This window comes from Durio zibethinus, chromosome 28 (assembly GCF_047325235.1).
Source record: "Durio zibethinus cultivar Kanyao isolate XHJ-2024 chromosome 28, ASM4732523v1, whole genome shotgun sequence".
Taxonomy (NCBI): Eukaryota; Viridiplantae; Streptophyta; class Magnoliopsida; order Malvales; family Malvaceae; genus Durio; species Durio zibethinus.
Genome location: NC_143189.1, coordinates 16,495,014 through 16,501,001, shown reverse-complemented (window position 1 = coordinate 16,501,001; position 5,988 = coordinate 16,495,014). Strand labels below are relative to the sequence as shown.

The window sequence follows — 5,988 nt, the reverse complement described above, 5'->3', positions numbered from 1 at the left end:
TCAAAAAAATGGTTTATAACAGGCATATAATACTCTTTTGCTTTTCATTTCTTTAAATTTTTTTAAAGAAATTTATGAAGATAAAAAATTAATAAATTTTACAAATGTCAACAACCAAATTATGAATTTTTTAAAATTGAATGATTAAAATAAAAGCTTCTGAATACTTAATTGATCAAAAGTGTAATTTGCATTTTCCTTTTTTAAATCTTATTTTTTTCATATTTTATAATACCACTTCGATAATACAACATAGAGAATGCTAAATGAAGTGTAAATACCACGCCAGCCATTCATAATCTCTAATGGTTTACTGAACACAAAAAGTAAATTTTATAAACGTCTGTGATCAAACCGTAACTTTTTATTGCTGGATGATTAAAATAGAAAATTACAAAATTTTAGTGATTAAACATTCTAGTTACATTAATTATAAAATAAAATAAAATAACTATTTTTTTATTTTTTAATTCTATCAAGTAATGTATGAGAAATTTTATTATTTTTTTAATTTTCTTATCTTTTATACCAAACACGCCAATGAAAAAAAAAATGTTTTTATCTCTATACTTTTCTCCTTTAATGTAATCATTGAAACGGTGCGTGAGGACTGTAATCAAAATTATTGATGAATCTAATGAATTTTATTTCCTAAAAAAAGAATCAAATATGGGCATATAAATGAGACAGAAATATATAGCCGACACAAAAAAATGTGAAACGAAATGAAAACATGGAAGTTACATTTCATAGTGGGGAATGGTCAAAGAGGTAATTTGACACGCAAGGATAGGTAGCACAAATATTCACCTTCACCTCCGTGCTATAAAAAGCGAGGGCGGGTCTGCCAATTCTCTCAAGCACAAAGTCCTGTAACTCAAATGAAGTCACCTACCGCTAATCTCGCGATACCTCTTCTCTTCTTTTCTCTTCTCTTCTCATTTTCATGGCTAACTTTGGCTGAAACACACCATTACGACAACTTCCTCCAATGCCTTACCCTACATTCTGGCAATGCCTCTTCCTTCTCCAAACTCATTTATGCTCAAAACAATTCTTCATATTCATCTGTCTTGGATTTTTCTATTCGGAATGCTAGGTTTTCTACACCAACTACCCCCGAACCTTTAGTCATAGTTACGCCCACCCACGTCTCCCATATCCAAACAACCATTAAATGCTCAAGAATTCATGACATGCAGATTAGAATACGGAGCGGTGGTCATGACTACGAGGGTCTTTCCTACGTATCTCAAGTTCCATTTGTAATCATTGATTTGATTAATTTACGATCAATCGATGTTGATGCAGAAAATAAAACCGCATGGATTCAAGCCGGTGCCACTATAGGTGAATTATATTACAGAATTGCAGAGAAAAGCTCAACTCTTGCCTTCCCAGCTGGTGTTTGCCCCACTGTGGGTGTTGGCGGTCACTTTGGCGGGGGAGGTTATGGCATGATGATGCGCAAGTTTGGCCTTGCAGCTGATCAAATAATTGATGCACACTTGGTTGATGTTGATGGCAGACTTCTTGATAGAAACTCTATGGGGGCAGATCTGTTTTGGGCCATTCGAGGAGGTGGGGCAGCCAGTTTCGGGGTCATTGTGTCGTGGAAAGTAAAGTTAGTTTCTGTTCCATCAACTGTGACTGTATTTACAGTGAACAGAACATTGGAAGAGAATGGAACAATGCTTGTTCACAAGTGGCAATCAGTAGCACCAAAGATTCACGAAGATTTGTACCTCAGACTCTTTTTAAAAGCTGTGAATTCAAGCCAACAAGAAGGAAAAAGAACAACACAAGCTTCTTTCACTAGCTTGTTTCTTGGTAGAATTGATCAACTACTTGTATTGATGCAAGAAAGCTTTCCAGAGCTTGGAATAGTCAAAGAAGACTGTACTGAAATGAGCTGGATCCAAAGTATCCTCTACTTTGCAGATATCCCACAAAGTGAATCGTTAGATATTTTGCTTAACAGGACAGGTACAGCGGTGTTCTTCAAAGGGAAATCGGACTATGTTAAGGAATCTATTCCTGAAACTGCATTAGAAGGTCTGTGGCAAAGGTTTTACGAGGAGGAACCTGAGGCGGTGCAGCTTATCTTTAGTCCTTACGGAGGCATAATGGATGAGATTCCGGAGTCTGAGACTCCTTACCCTCATAGGGCAGGGAATTTGTTCAACATCCATTATGTAGTGGTATGGGAAGAAGAAGATGCTTCTGCATCTCAGAAGCATATAAGTTATATGAGAAGGCTTTACAGGTACATGGAACCCTACGTTTCAAAATCTCCCAGATCAGCTTACATGAACTACAGGGATCTTGACCTCGGAAGCAATAACAAAGGCAGATACACGAGCTATAGACAAGCAAGCAAATGGGGTCTTAAATATTTCAACAACAACTTCAACCGATTGATTCATGTGAAGAGAATGGTTGATCCGCAAAATTTCTTTAGACATGAACAGAGTATCCCTTCTCTTTTACTGGGCTGAGGAAGGAGAGATGATGATTTATTCTCAATAATTAAATAGGATTTTATAGACTAGCTAAGCAAAAATAAAAGGCATGTTGAAGATCAAGGATATTGACCATGTGCAATCTCCTAAATAATTATATATATCCATTTTACAACAAAGAAAATATCCTGTGTCTTGCGGACTTGGCCTGCATATACAAAATACACAAGAAAGTAGCTGCTGCTCTTCCACCCCTAATCTCCATCTTTTCTTCTCAATATTTGAATCTGCTACTTCCATTATCAAATTTCTAAGTTCTATTCATTGGAGTGTCCGTTTGGGAACATCCATTATATGTATTTTTAATAAAAATTTGTTGTATATCTTTTTTTTTTGTGTTATTTAAATAATTTGTTGTATAGTTTTTGGCTTTCTCAAATAAATTACATTGACTATTTTTTGTGCGTGGAATATGACTCGAGATCAACGACAGACACCGGCTCGAGCATACAAGTTGTAATATATCCCAGCCCATCTTTATTTTTTTTGGACCATACATTGTTTTAGGCCGAAGTTTTAGCTGGCCCAAATAATAACATACAGGGGTTTTAGATTTTTGACTGGATGTTTGATTCGCCAATTATAATCTAATTTTTATTTTTCGTAATTTGATTTTATAATTAATTTGATAAATTCTTATTTCCATCACAAATAACAACATTGTCAATAAAAAGAAAATTAGAAAAAATCTAAATCCTCTTTCCTAAGAAATTTTATTAGATTTCGAGAGAAAAATAATTTTTTTTCCTATTTATCCTCTCATATTTCACTGTGCTAGAGAGACAAAATAACCACGAGAGGAGTGATAATTGCTGGAGCATTTGGACGTTGGGAATCATCTTCTCAAGTTGGTTTCCGTCGTAGAAAGGTAAGATTTCTTTTATGATTTTCATAGGTACACTTACGGTGCATCATTCGAAAGAGAAATTTGGCTGCCGATCACTAATTGATAAGTCTTCGACAACCAAAATGGCACCAAAACGTTCTCTAGTCACAAAGAGTTCATTGGCTTCCTCGACAAGATCAAGTTTATTTAGATGAGTGATAAAATTAATTTTGATGAAATTAAAAATAATAATAAAATTAATTATTGTAATGATAAGATTAAAATTAATAATTATATATGTATTTCAATCAAAAAATAATGGTGATGGTAGAATAAATTGTAATGAGAAAATAAAATGATCATTAATAGTATTTAGAATAAAAATTAATAAGTAATTTAAAATTAATAAAAAAATAAAATAAAATATATTTATTAATTTATTATATAATATTAAAATTTATTTATTTATTAATGTTATACAATAAAAAATAAAAATAGAAGTTATTTATTTATTATATAATAATAAATTTTATTTATTAATTTATTACCCAATACAAAAAATCAAAAGAAAAAAAGTTTAAGTGTTTAAAAGAATTCTTGTTCCAAAAAAATTCTCCCTCTTTATTTTTCTTCTTTTTCTTAAATATTTTTTGGTTTTTCTATTTTTTTTATTTTTGAAAAAATAACAAATAAGTAAATAAAAGCAAAATAGGTAAAATAAATACAAGAGGAAGAAAAAAATTAAGACAAAAGGCATAAAACAAATAAAAGAAAATTGATCAAATTTATGTGCCGAGACTCAAAATTTGAAAATATTTGAAAAGCCCTTAGATAAAATAAAGTGTCTATAATTAGCAATCTAAGAAAGAATTTAGATTTGTTTATGGAAAATTTTATATTCAGCCACTTGTTTTCATTTTACAACCAAAAAATTAAAATTTTTTATGATAAAATTACTCATAAAGTGAATTACTTAATTAGCCCTATTGAAAGTACTTTTGAGCCCTTCAACCATACCCATTTAATTTTCCTTCTTTCAATCTTACTTCATAAACCTCAAACTTCATCTTCTCTATTTATACAACTAACACATATTTTAATTCTCTTAAATAGTATTTGGTATAAGGTGATTACTCAAAAACTTATGATGATTTACGCACGGCGATCAGATCAACATATTTGGTAACCATTTAATAATCCTACATAACAGTAATATTAAATCATCGATAGTAATTTGATCACTATCTTAGAAGGTAATTTAATTCCCATCTAAAGAGGTGAAAAACTTTTATCACCGAGATGAAGTAATATATAAAATTAATAAAAGTTAATATTACCCATTTAATATGTTAATTAAAATTTTTTTCTTATAATTAATTGTTATTAGTTTATATTATAATTGTTATATTTTCAAACTAATATTTATTGTAATAAGTTTTGTGCAAATTTTTTAATTTTTTTAAATTTATTTATAATATAATCTTTTGATTTTAATATATTAGTTTTATTTTTTTAATTCAAATATAATTTATACTATCAAAACTAGTTTATTGTCAATAAATCTATTTTTAATTTAATAATTTAATTATATTTATTATGAAATAAATAAAATATTATTAATATTTTATATACAAATTATTTTCTTTAAATAACATTAAAATCATAACTTATGTAATTATTATAATGTACGTTGTTATTTTAGTACTTTTAAACAAAATAATATTTGATTTTTAAAATCACCGAACATAAAGAACTTTAATTATTAAAAATTAATTATTCTTAATCAAATAAAATGATTCATTATTACGAATGATAAGATCATTTTAATAATAAAATCATCTTAATGATTAAAGTACTATAGTGATTTTAAAAATACTAGGATACCGAAAATGAAGGTGGAATGCGAAACCAAAGCATGTCGCGACAAAGACTATAAGGAAAATGATTAGAAAGCGTTCTGATTTGAGATTCAGAAAAACAACTTACACATAGCTAATATCTGACGGTGATTTCAGACAAAAGGAAAATGGGTGAGGTTGTGATTTTGGCTGTTAATGGTTTGAATGTAAATGCACTTGTGATTCAATTGGTTGTGGTGAAAAAGTTTTCCTAAAGAGGGTTTGAAATATGGATGTATTTAACATGTGGTTATAAAGAGAAAAAATGGCTGCATATAAAATTCCCTTTGTTTATAGTTTGGTCGATGCAGTGTTACTAGTTGTTGAACGGGGTAACATTCTATAGTGGAATTAAAGTAACTTTTATTGGTAAACTAAATCGTATAATCATATATATATATATATATTACAATATATAAGATTACATGATAAAAATTATTTATGTAGATATTTAGGTGAATAATCTCTTTTAATGACACATAAGATAATATTTATATTATTTTATTTGTCAAATAAATTTCTTTAGTAAGTTATTCAAATTTAATATTTTGGATAATTATTTAAATTTAAATCAAAATCTAAGACTGAAAATTTTATATAAATTTTGAATTCAAATATATTAAATTATAATTTATCTTTTATGTTTAAATTTAATCACAATTCCAAATATATATACTTAATAAAATTTTATTTTCTAAATAATTCTATTTAACAAATTATTTATATCTAATATTTTGTATAA

At 28.6% G+C, this 5,988-nt stretch overlaps 1 pseudogene across 1 annotated transcript; it reads left to right on the top strand.

The window, feature by feature from the left end:
- The first annotated feature begins 853 nt into the window (after window positions 1–853).
- LOC111280936 (tetrahydroberberine oxidase pseudogene) lies at window positions 854–2,883 on the top strand (annotated as a pseudogene). Its single transcript, XR_016335096.1, has one exon. The product of XR_016335096.1 is annotated as a tetrahydroberberine oxidase pseudogene (transcript).
- Window positions 2,884–5,988: the final 3,105 nt, after the last annotated feature.